Raw genomic sequence first — 13,496 nt, 5'->3', positions numbered from 1 at the left:
AGCAAAGTTCTTAACCTGAGGTAATATTTCTGGGTTAGCGGAGTCTGTAACCTGAAGTGTGTGTAACCTGAAGCATATGTAACCCGAGGTCTGAGGGACAGTGGACCAGCCCCCTGCTGAAAAAGTTTGCCGACCCCTGGTCTATCCTGTTCTTCCTCCCAAAGAGCCCAGGATGGGGAGGAAAGGGTTCAATCACCCCTCTCTGTGCACTACCTCCACAACCCCCATGCCTGGGATTAGATTTTTGAAATCCCCTGACATGTCAAATATTCATAAAATTAGCATGACAGGTAGTTAGACCTCCAGGGACAGAATCTAGTGCACTGTGCAGATAAAGCAAGCAGCCTTAGGCTGAATCTCTCATTCCAAGGTCCACTGCAGATTTTCTTACTTAGAAATAGAACAACGGGTGCCAGAGGGAGACACAGGATCCCAATGAAACTGGCTCCAGTGAAAACAAATCTGAAAAAGTGATGCAGGATTATGCAAGTCACTTTAACAGGATTACAGCAACAGGGGAGGAATGCCAAACATTCCCAGACGGACAACCTTCCCCTGGGCTTGCCCCGAAGTGAGTGAGGCTGCACTCCCCCAGCTTACCTAAACAAGGAAATGGTATCTTTTTAAACACACTGCACACGATGTCCCCAGAGCTATACAAATGGGGCCCTCAGTTAACTGGATTCCCAGGCATGCAGACGTGGCTTGAGAATCTGCAGCTGGCATTCGCAGGGATCTCAGGTGACAATGACAAGGAGCAGATTGCAAGAGCATTTCTCCTTTCCCTCTCTGGTGCCATATGGTGCTTTAAAGTGATAGTAAGCAGTGTGCTCATACAATGATGTGAGTCAACCCCAAGCACGGGACTCCCATGCCCAGAGAGTGTCACGCGAGCTTGCTCAGTGGCAGGACACACACCTGGCATGCAAAAGGTCTCAGGTTCAGTTCCCTGAAATCTCTAGATAGGGCTGGAAAAAGTCCCCTGCCCAAAACTCTGGAGAGATGTTTCCAGGCAGCGTAGTGATCTAGGTGAACCCACAGTCTGACTTTGAACAAGGCAGCTCCCTACGAATAGTAATAGTCCGGGAATAGTAAGAGGCTGGCTCTGTCAGTTGGCATCAGCCATCTTTCTGTCCTGAGTTTTATTGGCTGGGATCCTGTAAAACAGTAGCTTCTAGATTCTGCAGGGAAGATGGATGAAATGTAAACTGCGCAGGTAAGGATGTGCAGTTCAAACAATGCCAGTTTCATTAGAGAGAGGTGGAGCTGTCAAACAAAAAGATCTGGTGGCTATTAGGATTTGGGGTTTTTTGTGATTTCTTGTTTAGATATTTTTAAAGGGTTGTGCTGTTTCATGGCTTTTCATCTGGTTGCCTAAGCCACCTACCACTTGTGCAAAGGGTGGCGTATAAATCATCTGAATAAATAAATGAAAGTAAGAAAAGTTGGCTGGGGTCATTAAACAGGAGCAGTAAGAAGGTCTTGGTGGGAATCAAAAGGAATAAGATCTGGATGCAGCACAGGCTTAACGGATGTAGAATTTATTGTTCTGGCTCCTTTCTAGTATAGCAGCGACAAACAACCCCCTATTTCTCCCCACTAGACTACCTCTTGTCCTCCCAGGTTCATATAAGTCCTGGGATTGCTCACCCTGGGGTTCACAAGGCATTCTGAAATACTTTTGAGAACTCAAGCTGCTTAAAGAAGGAATAGGAACTGCAAGTTCTCAGGTTGATAAACCTGAATTTAGGGAGAAGGACAACTAAGTCTATTAGGGGATGTTTTCTGTAGGGCAGGAATAGTACCTTAGTGACCTAACCATCAGAAACTGTGTGTTAAAATTAATAAATGTGGAATCAGGATGGAATGGACTTGTCAGGAAATACATGCAAAAGTGACATGAACCAATAATATTCTGATTTATCTATCCTTGCTTTCAACATAATTACTTATGTCACAGGTGACAGAGACATCAGGCAATGTTATATGCCCATGCATAATTCTCTGGCTTAAATGCATGTTTATGAAATCCCTGAAAGTTAATCAATAATCTTGATTAGTAGAAGATGTGGCATGCCGCGCTTTCCGGCAGGGTGATATCAGCCTGCATCTCAAGACAGGAGCGTGTGCATCAGTGACAAAGTGATATTGATGCAACCCTTAGCACCATTGCCCATCAAAGTGGATTGGTGCTATCTTATGGATAAGTGAACTGACTTGCCCTTTGCTAGCTAGCAGAGGTGGCTGTTGTTGTTTTTTAAATAAGTCAGTCAACAAACAAATAAACAAACAGTATTTCTGCTTTCCACCCCCCCTTGCACTAACCACTACACAGTGCCCCCTGTTTCTTTTGTGCATGACCGTGATAAATTGAATATCTATTACTGCTCCTGTTCCAATGCTGACTTTATGAGTAGAGCTCTATTGTTACTCAGAGTGATTTATGAAGTCCTCTTTATTTAGCATTCTAGCTCCGTTTGGTGCATGTCAAGATATTTGCAGAAAATGACTATATGCAAGTCAGGATGATCTGCCTGGTTATGTAACACAAGCAACGCTGCACTAATAATAGAAAGCGGAAGAAAGCCTGGAGCAGGAAGAGCAGCGGAGAAGGGATAGATCAAACAAATGAAGTGCACAAGAAAATGTCATTCTTGGACAAATGGTGACAGCGTTCATTCTGTCCTCTTGGCATTTCCCTCGGCGCTTTCATCAGTTCCCAGAAGGATCTGCATTTGGGCAATTCTGATCCGATGGCACTGAGGTCCAAAGGCCAAGCGCAAACAAATGTGTGGAGAGAACCCACATTTCCTTGGCCCGTATTTGTTTCCTGGCTTACGCAAGAGGTGGCTGCAATGCTAATTTGTTGCTGATTTAGGCTGTGCAGTTGTGGGTGAGCAAATCCCATCAAAAATTCTGGGCTATTGGTGAGTGAAGGACTGGAGTACAGCCCACTGTAGAAATAAGCTCAACCATAGGAATATAGGAAACAGCCTTAGACCCTTAGATCTAGCCCAGTATTGTCAACACTCACTGGCAGCAACTCTGCAAGATTTCAGACTGGGGACATTTGTTGCTCTACCTGGAGATGCTGGGGATTGAATTTGCAACCTTCTGCATGCAAAGCAGATGCTCTGTCGCTGAGCCATGGCTCCATAGGGCTTTTCCCCAGCATGGAATGACATGCTACATTCAACACAGAGCTCCTGTCAAAACTGACAGCTGTGGATTGATTTTGTCCATGCATGCCCCCATCATCTTTAGGCAGAGCTATGATGTTACCACGTTGTGTGTCTCTCTGCCAACATCCAATGCACACCAGTGAGTGGGATGGGAAAGGACAATGCGCAATGTGCTGGTGATACGGCAGCATGTCCAGCATGCCAAGGGTGGGAGAGATCTTGACATGGTGCTGCTGCCTTCCTCTGAAGCTTCCGAATGTGGGTCTGTGTGGCACAACAGAAACACGTGTGCTCCCAGCACACAAAGGTGTGCATGCAATTCTTTAATGCAGAACTGATGTTTGTACAGGAAACTGATTGACTGAGTGAATGAATTTATGTACAGTGGTACCTCGGGTTACATACGCTTCAGGTTACAGACTCCGCTAACCCAGAAACAGTACCTCGGGTAAAGAACTTTGCTTCAGGATGAGAACAGAAATTGCGCGGTGGCAGCGGGAGGCCCCATTAGCTAAAGTGGTGCCTCAGGTTAAGAACAGTTTCAGGTTAAGAACAGACCTCCAGAACGAATTAAGTATTTAACCCGAGGTACCACTGTATTGCCTTTCTGCCGAGGTGCTCAAGGCAGTTTGACAATTTGAAACTGCATGAGGGGCCGTGATTCATGAAAATAATTTGGGAGCACAGGAAGAAGGGCAAAGGGATTGTTGTTGTCTATATCTGTTTCGCTAGCAGTATCAAAGGTGTGCCGTCCATGTTTTGCTTTATTGCTCAGACACCCACAAGCACTCACAGAGCCTGCCCTTCTAGCAGGTTGAGTGAAGTGGGTGCCTCAGATGGCAGATTCCAGGGGGCATCAGCAGCGTCTTCCAGCCATTTCCCCTTCACCCTGGCTTTTCCCATCTGCCTGAGCTGCTGCCCTGGTGGTGTTACTGCTTAAAAAGGTAAAGGGACCCCTGACTATTAGGTCCAGTTGCGGACGACTCTGGGGTTGCGGCGCTCATCGTGCTTGTTGTTTCAGTGGTGCTTCATCTGTGTTCAAAGGGGCTGTATGTATATTTTTTCATTACATTGTTAGTTTAAACAGGGAACATTTTAAAAAAAGTGAAATACTGCTCCCGTGATTGGTGATGTGGGGGGGAGGGGAGGAAAGTTTCTTAGTTCCGTTTTGACTGTTAACCAATCAGTGCTGTGTATAGCCAGCATCTGTTGCAAACTCACAAAACCATTTTTTCAGAACTGGGCCCCAGAGAGAAGTATGTGTGTTTATGTTTCCCAGATTGGGCCCCCTGCTTCAGGAATATTGCATTTGTCTTCACCTTTAATCATGCAAGAATGCTAGTATTCTTTCATTACAATTTGCTGAACTCAGCATTTCCTTAATGTGGGGGTTGATCTGCATATGAAATATTAATGGGTCAGCAAGCCCAACTGATTTCAATAGACTCATTTCTGTTGATTGTGCTGTTAGCGTATGATAGATATTGATAGATGTTTTGAAATGCTTGCTGATTTTTTTATAAATGTGAATTCTTTGTTGGGTTTAGTAAACTGTTGCAATAATTAATTGGATTATTCAGCAGGGTATTGCACTTTAGAGAGAAGCAAATTAAAGTGTACAAATATTTCAAATGAATAATGGTGGAAATCTGGTACTAGTTATATTCCAAATGAGTTTCACAATGCCCTTTCCATCATATTTATTCTGTGGTAGCATTTTTGGTTAGTAATAAAAACCAGAGTATAAATTCATTGGAATACATGCAGTATTCAAAAGCAGTATCCTACAATTCTCATGCTGCTTACTCTGTGATCTCACTGGAAACATCTGGATTAAAGAAGACTATAGCAGCCTAAAGGTACATAAAGGATCTGGGAGTCACCTCTTTACCCTGAGCTTTGGCACGTAAGAAAGTTTTTAAAGGACCTGCCCTAATCTTCTGATGGTGTTTAATTTGTTGTGAACTGTTATCAATACTGTATTTTTAATTACTACGACCTACACTGGGTTATGGTGATGGGTAGGTAATAAATCCTAATAACCGTAATACTAATAACAATAATAATACTATCAGCACAGCTGACATAGAAAAGCTACATAATGTATCTTATAATTTGAGTTTAAGAGTTGGGTTTAAGAATAAAACTCAATAAACAGAGCAGGTGTTTCTTTCCATAAAGGAAACCTGAAACGACGAACAAAGGCAATGTTGTTAACCTCATTTTGGAGAGAAGGCGCAATGAAACGCAAGCAGAAGTTACTTTCCATCTTGGGCAGAGTTAGAAGAGCTGATGTTTCGGATATACCAAATTCCATCGCTTATTATCAGTTTGCTGAGCCAGCCAGTCGTGGTGTAACTGATATCATACAGAGTGTACATTTCAAGCCTCCAAGCTTTTTCTGGATTGTAATTTAGAAAACAAATACCTCTTAAATTGCACATTACAGATTAATTAGGATTTGGTTGGATATGATTAGGCCAATTAAATTGAGCTTCGAATCAGGCAGGGATCACCCATTAATTACAGCCCTAGGCAAGAAAAGTACAAATTAATCACCTGTGACTCCCCCATTCCTGGCTTATTGGAAATGGCAGCTGCCCACCCACCCAACTACTATCTCCAAAGCTTTGGGGAAATCCCTAAAGAGAATTTTCATGGTAGCAAACAAAGCTCTGACATTTTCCAGCTGCTTAAGGACACAAGAAGAGCCCTTTTGATCAGACCAAAGGCCTATCTAGTCATAGAGTCACTGAGTTGGAAAGGTCCACAGGGATCATGTAGCTGAACTCCCTGCAATGCAGGAATCTCAGCACCCTGTTCCCAGTGGCCAACTGGATTCCTCTGAGAAGCCCAAAACTGGGGCATGTGTGCAGCAGCACTCTCTCACTTGTGTTTCTCCACAACTGGTATTCAGAGGCATGCTGCCTTTGAGAGCTCTCATGCCTAGTAGCATCATCCACCAGGAATTTATTTAATCCCTCTTTGAAGCCATCCAAACTGGTGGACTACATCTTGTAGCAGCAAATTCCCTAATTCAGCTTCGTGCTGAGAGAAGAAGTCTTTCCCCATGACTGCTCCAAAGCTTCAACTGTTCAGCCTCACTGGATGACCCCGGGTTCAAGTATTATGAGGAAGAAAAACTTCTCCCTATCTGTTTCCTCCACACCATGAATGATTGCATACGCCCCTTTCATGTTTCCCATCACTTGCCTTATTTCCTAAAGGTGGCAAACATTTCAAGCTTTTTTCAAAGAGAAGTTGCTCTACCCTGCGATAATTTGGGCTGCTCTTTTCTGCACCATTTCCAGGCATGGGAGCCAGAAGTGCACACAGTATTCTAAGTGCAGATACATTTGTATAAATGCATCATGATATTTGCTGTTTTGTTTTTTATTCCCTTCCTAATGATCTTTCGCCACAGCTTAGTAAAGGTGTCTAGCTGAGACCTAGCTCTGCCAAGCAGTCCTTTCAGAATAATGATGATGATGATGATGATGTCACCCATCTGACTGGGCTGCCCCAGCCACTCTGGGCAGCCTCAAACAAATCAGAACACAGTAAGACAGAAAGGCTCTGGGCTCACTGAAATGACAGGTTCAACAAAGCCAGCTTTCTCCAAGCTAGCGCCTTCATCTTGAGAGGTTTTGAACTACAACTCTCATCAGTCTCAATCAGCATAACTGTGAGCTATAATCCAAAACATCTGGAGGAGGGCACCAGGCTGGGGAAGATGAGCTAAGCCTTTTTAAACCCTTCCGCTTTTCGAATGACTTTGCTCTAATTATTATTTCATGAGATCTTCACGGACCACAGAGAGAATTCGGAGGACATAGCATTCAGTCCTAAAGCACTCTTTTCAGCACATCACTCTTAATGGCTTCAGCTACAAAGGCAGTCTGTGAAATCAGGGCCAGTTAACTCTTTCATCACTCATGCACACACACAAAACCCCCCAAACATTATTGTCAATGCAAAATCCTTCCAGGGCCCTTAGCTGGTGTGCACAATGCATTGACTGTGATAAAATGGATTCTGAAGGCTCATATGTTACAAGCTATCAAGTGACTGAACTGGATAGGCTCCAGTGAGTGGGTACATCCATTTTTTAGAATGGAAGCTTATGTTCAATGTCATTAAAAAAACAAAAACAAACCACCTGTACCTCCACGGTCACAAAAATAGCCTTCAAACAGCAAACATAATCCACTATTAATAATTAGTCTGGCTGCGCAAGTCTTGTTTCCGCACTCATATAACTGAGCAGCAGTGTCTTTCAGAGCTGTGTCAAAAGGGCACTGTGATCCCGAAGCCCAGCCTTGTAACTGGCAACTTGCTTTGTCACCCTAGGCGACAAGGAATTCTATCCAGGCGAGTGGGTGGGTGGGCGGAAGAGGGATGGGTCACTCCACCCTTCCTCCACCTGCTGACTTGAGTGGTGAAAGGTCCTTGCCATGGCTGTGGACCCTCCAAAGTGCTAGGTGCTAAGAGAAGAGCTCTGTGCCTTGTGTCTTGCCATGGCTGCCAATGGCCAAGTCTTAGGCGCATCGGGTTGGTCACGGTGAGAGGAAAGTGCTGGGCTAGATGTGCCCCTGGCCTGATTCAGCAGGACACTTCTTCTGTTCTTAAGGATATAGGGCTCAGACGAAAGGGCACTGTGGAAGCACTGCATTACTGAGGTCTTATTCTAAACGCCATCCTTCAGATGAAATCTGGAATTGCTAAGTAACGACAGATCCGAGGATTCTTGGGAAAAGAGGCCAGCTGACTGTTCTCAAAGGGAACATGAAATGCATCTGAGCCAAGGGCAGAAGGGCAAGTCCTGAGAGCCAAGGGATGAGGACAGAGAGGTGAGCCATAACATCACACCTGGCACACAGGTTCTGATCTCATCCTCTTATTACACTCTTCAGCTACAGCAGCCGGTAAGCTGATCATTGGCAAGGGGGGGGGTGTCAAGGCATCTAAATGACCTGTGTAAGCTGCAACCAAATCCCACCTAGCTAATTAAGAAAGGCCGGGTGCAGTGGAGGGGGGGGGGAAGCAGTGAAGTCTGAAGAAATCTAATATGACTATAATAATGTGATAATTACCCTAAACCACACGGGAGTGTAAGATAATCTCACATCTTCCAATAATAGCTTCAAAGGGCTGTACCTCAGCAGTCACTTTCCACTAATTGTTGAATTACAAACAAAATGAGCACACTGGGGCAATTACATAATTTATAGTTTCTGAATAAAGTGTTTCGAAAAGAAAAACCCGGGTTGAAGGGCTGATTCAGTTCATCAAGGGAATGCACATCTTTTCTGCATTTCAGCTTTCCCCTAATAGTCCCAGAATTCAACCCTCACTTAAAACTAATAATCAGGGTAAATGTGCACTCCAGTGCTGGAGCTCATAATCTTCAATATACAAATATGAGTCTCTTTTTTTTTAAGAAAAAGAAAAAAATCATAAAATGGAAAGATGTTGCTGCAGGGGGACAGTAGCCATTCTCTTGTCCGAATGAATGGATTAACAGTTGATGGACAATTGCAAAGCCTCCCTTATCCCCTCTTATGGAACTTTATATTCAAATTTGACTTGGACTGGACAAATGGAGGACTCTTCCAGATATAGAATTATCCTCCGTAATGTAGGATGCATGGCTGCTGCAATAGGTGACGGTAGTTTGTCGATGTTCTAACCCTTTGAGACAAAATAAATGGAATGTATTTGCCCTCTGTCCATTACAGCATACTCTGGTGTCTTGGGGAAAGAATCACATGCAATAACCCTCACAACAGAAATGATGCCCCAAGGGGAAACTCTCTGTACTGTGAAACAAAAGAGGAGGAGAAATTGTGTCTCCAAACACAAGAAGCTCCCAGCATACCACTAACTACCGTAATGACACAAAACTAGCAGTTCCACAACTGAACTGCGTTCATCTGTCATAGACCATGACCTATGCAAAACACCAAGAGAACAGAAAGATCTTAAAATCTTTTTGAGCTGAGATTGGGTGTGACAGAGACAGATGGATAGGTGGGGGTGGAAGCTGTGAATACTAGAGCTGAAAATGATCTGCTCTGCAGACAGATTCATCTGAGGATTTTCGGGAATCAGCCCCAAGTTGGCCTTGCAGTACCAAGTGGCAAGAACGCAGGCAGGGAGCTTGGATCAAAAGTATACATGCTACTCAAATCTCAAGGCTGTTCTGCCAAGAAGAATGAACATAAGTGCCGGGACTGTACTCCTAATTTTTATCAACAAACTAGGTGGCCGAATGCTAACAAGAACCAAAATGAGGGGACAGCATGTTCGGCTGAACATTTTGAAACAACAACCCCCACCCCACAAGAGGGCACACATCTTTGCCTTCCCCAACGGTCAAATACAGACTTAGTGGTCTCCAGAAGCCACAGAATGCTGAGTGTCAACTGGAAAAGAGAAATGGTAAACTGCTTAGGCGGCAGAGGAAACCTGCCTGCCTGAGCCCGTTATAGCTTATAGTACTCTGGGGGAGGACATAAGATGGCTCCCTGAATGGGGGCATCAATTAGAAAGCAAGGACATGCTGCAACATTTTGTTGCAGGGCCCATTTCAGAATGCTAATGATTTACGAGGGGAGTAGATCAGTGTTAAGAGCACCTGCCTTGCATGCAGATGGTCCCAAGTTCAATCCCCAGGTAGGACTGGGAGAGACTGCCTGCCCGAAACCCTGGAGAGCGGCTGCCTGTCAATCAATAATCAGCTAGATGAACCGATGGACTTGAGCTTCCTATGTTCCTGTGTACAAGCCTGACAAAATGAAAGACCTGCTATTATTTCTTCATTATTAAAATTTGTATTTTGCCCTCCGACCAAAGGCTCTCATGGCAGTACGTAACAATTGATCAAAATTCACAAATCAATAGAGAAATTATAATATATAAAATAGGTATCAAAAAACAAATCAACAACACAAATCCAAGCTATCCAGAATCAGTTTGCATCACTTTTAATTTACATTGTCTAACAGGAAAGCCTTTTTACCCATTAGTAAACCCCCACACAGGGTGGGGCGGGGCAGTGGCTTCATTTGACTATATTCAAGGAAAAGTCTCTGCAACCTTTCTGGCAATCCATTCCATCGCTGAGCTGCCCTTTATTCCTAACGTTTCCTAATGTACGTAAATGAACCCACTCATTTTCCCCTTTTTTTGTTTGGCATTTTGCAGAGGGGCACAAATGCTGTCCCTCTCCCTTTTGACATCCCTTTAAATATTTGACAACTTTCAAGCAATCTAATCTTCTCCTCTTTCCTCCTTAAATAAATATGCCCAGTTGCTTCAGCTGTTCCCCAGACAACTTTGTTGTGTTGATCCATTCTGCCACTTGCAGCTTCTCACAGAATCATTTCCCCCGTTTGTCTGCAGCCTTCTTGAACTCTGAACCTTTACTGAACTAAATACAGTATTGCAAATATGTTCTTTGCCACTGCTGAGCAGAGATGTAATATTACTTTTGGGGTCGTGGATGTTTCTATTAGCAGTCCAAAATGTGCTACAGCAACTCATTGTTGACTCTTACAGTTCTCTACAAATGCTGAGCACATTGTACTGCCATTGTACACACTGAGTTCTTTATTATATGTGCTGTTAGGAGAGGGGGTGTATTTGCTTTGGCCCCTTTTACCCTGCCGACCTTTCAGATGTTTAATATTAGCACAAAATGCTAGCAATTTGGAACTGCGCAGTACTGTCTCATTCCATGAATGTGATTAATTAGGTGGCACAGCCCAACTACGTTAATTGTCAGAGAGCCTGTCACTTGGCAAATACACCAGCAATGATCTTTTGCAGCTGCTGTTCTTTCAGAGATGACATCTCTATTACAGCTGGCTTATTTAGATGGTTTCAGGAAGGATGTAATTCATACACCTTCACAGCATATCTGGACCAAAGCATCATTTGCAATAGGATCAGAGCATGGATACCAATAAAACAGTTACATCAAGAACAAAAGAGGTGCACATAGTATTATGTGGAATTCGGGGGGGGGGGTGAGTGGCAGCGGCGGAATTCAGCTGGTGTAAAACTGATGTAAAAAAGTCTGAAAAACTTTGACATTAAAAGCTTCAGCATAATGCATTATATAAATAGTTCAGACTAGAAAAAATGGAGTAGTGACTAAGACCATTGCTGTATTTAAACACTTTCATTTTTCTGGGGGGAAAGACTTTAAGATAACTTCCAGATTTGATCCTGCTTTGCTTGTACAGATTTTGTGGGGAGGTTATGTGATATTGACTATTTACTGAGCATTCTTTCTGATTTGTTTGTGAGAAGGCTGCATCAAACAATTGTTATCCCACAATTTCCAGTGCATATTCCTGTTGTTTACCTTATTAAAAAACAACCAATTTTTTGGGGGTGGGGAAGCAGGTTTGCTGCATAACAGCATCAAACCAACTTTTATTGCATGACCTGAATTTGTCAGTATGTGATTACGATTACGATATCTTTATTGTCATCGTAATCGTAATCGTAATTACATACTGACAAATTCAGGTCATGCAATTAAAGTTGGTTTGATGCTGTTATTAAATCTCACAAAAAAAAAAAAATAGTGACAGCCTGGAAGTGTCTCAACAAAAGGCAGAAGGGTCACCAGGAAAATACAGAATGACAATAGCTGGATGATGGTGTTGTGTGGACGCTCCATAAAAAGTACGGTATCTGAAGGGGGGCAGAAGAATTCCACACTAATCACCCACATGGAAGCTCTTTGTGCTACTAATTCAAAGTCCTAGGTGTATGCACCTTTGAAATGCACAAGATGGATAAGAACAACGATTTTGATTTCAGCAGCTTTGGCCACTTAAAATGAACACTTTCCTTAAATAAGCAAACCCTTTAGGCAAAAGGCTAGATTTGCAGATGAGCTTATGCAAGCTGTATGAAGGTCAAGTGTAATGGGAAATTAATGATCAATGTAATGAATTAAATTACATGGTTATTCTTGTTACATAAGAATTAAGGAAGTTATTAGTAATTACCTCGAGTAATCACTGTCATTCTTAAACAAACTTTAACCCTTGCCCACCCTTTTAGCAACTCAGTCATCAGTTGAACTAGGTAGGGGTGCTTAAAGGGGGTAAGGAGAGGGGGAGACTCCAGATGGATAATTTTTCACCAGTTCCCTCCACAGACCCTGCACCATCTTCCACCTGATTTTCAAGGGGAACAGGAGGCATCCACAAAACAAATGGCTTCCCTACCCCTTTCCTCCAGAGGGAACACCCCACAAGTGAGTGGAGTTTATAAGTGTGGTTATTTTTGTTGAGGCTGACTGTCAGGGCCAACCCAACCATAAGCCAGACTGAGAAAGCTGCCTCAGTTGGCAGAATCCAAGGAGCACCTCTGTGGGCTGTCTTGCGAAATCTCACTGGAACCCCAAAAACCACAGCCTTGCAACCCCAGCGAAGCTTCAGCAGAGGCAGCAAGGGGTGGGTAGGTGGGTGGAACGCGTGCAGTGCAGCACCTTTACGTTTTGCCTCAGGCGGCCAAACAAGACAGGCTGTTACTGTCTATGGTCACCATTTTTTAAAAACAAGAACTGCTTTTCTTACTGTGGAAACAATCTCTTTTGTTAAATGGAAGCGCTCACGTCGCAAATCAAACACGCTGCTTTTCCCAGCCTTGTTAGGTGGGTTGAAGTGAACCAGTGTCCAATCTCCACCCGACCCCACAAATCCTTCTTGCTCAGGGACCCTCGGCCTTTACTTCTGTGTAAAGATACTGAGGTCTGTGCTGCACAGACGGTGTGATTCCTAACCAGCAACAAAGGCATATGGGGGGGGGGGGGACCAAAACCGGCCCAGGGCAGTCCATGATAGAGCAAGCGACCGCCACACAGAGTACGGTATGCTGCTGCCCCTCCAGTGTTGCTGAGGGAAGACTAAAGACCCATCACAAGCTTGTTGTGGTGAAAGTCCTTTAACGCACGACAACCAGGTCGCCCAAAGCTGGACAGGTTGCCGAATAAAAACCGCGCGGGAGAAAGGCGCGTGCTAAAGTTCTGTGACGCCTTGATGTTCTGGAGCGGGAAGCGACTTCAACAACTCAAGGGACCCAAGCAAAGCTGGCACATAAGCTGAGCTTAAGCGAGGTTTCCGCCTATTTATAAGGAAGAGCTCCCCGCCACCCGCTGCCTTTTAGTGGTCTCTGCCCACATTTGGCTCCCCGCTCGCTGCCCAGTCCGCGCTCCTCCTCCCTCCCCATCCTTGTCCCCATCCTAACTGTTCCCCACCGCCGCCCCCATCATCACGCGGCGCACGGTGCCTT

This window comes from Podarcis bocagei (genome assembly GCF_964188305.1).
Source record: "Podarcis bocagei genome assembly, chromosome: 2".
NCBI classification, from domain to species: Eukaryota; Metazoa; Chordata; class Lepidosauria; order Squamata; family Lacertidae; genus Podarcis; species Podarcis bocagei.
This window is presented reverse-complemented; position numbering follows the sequence as displayed.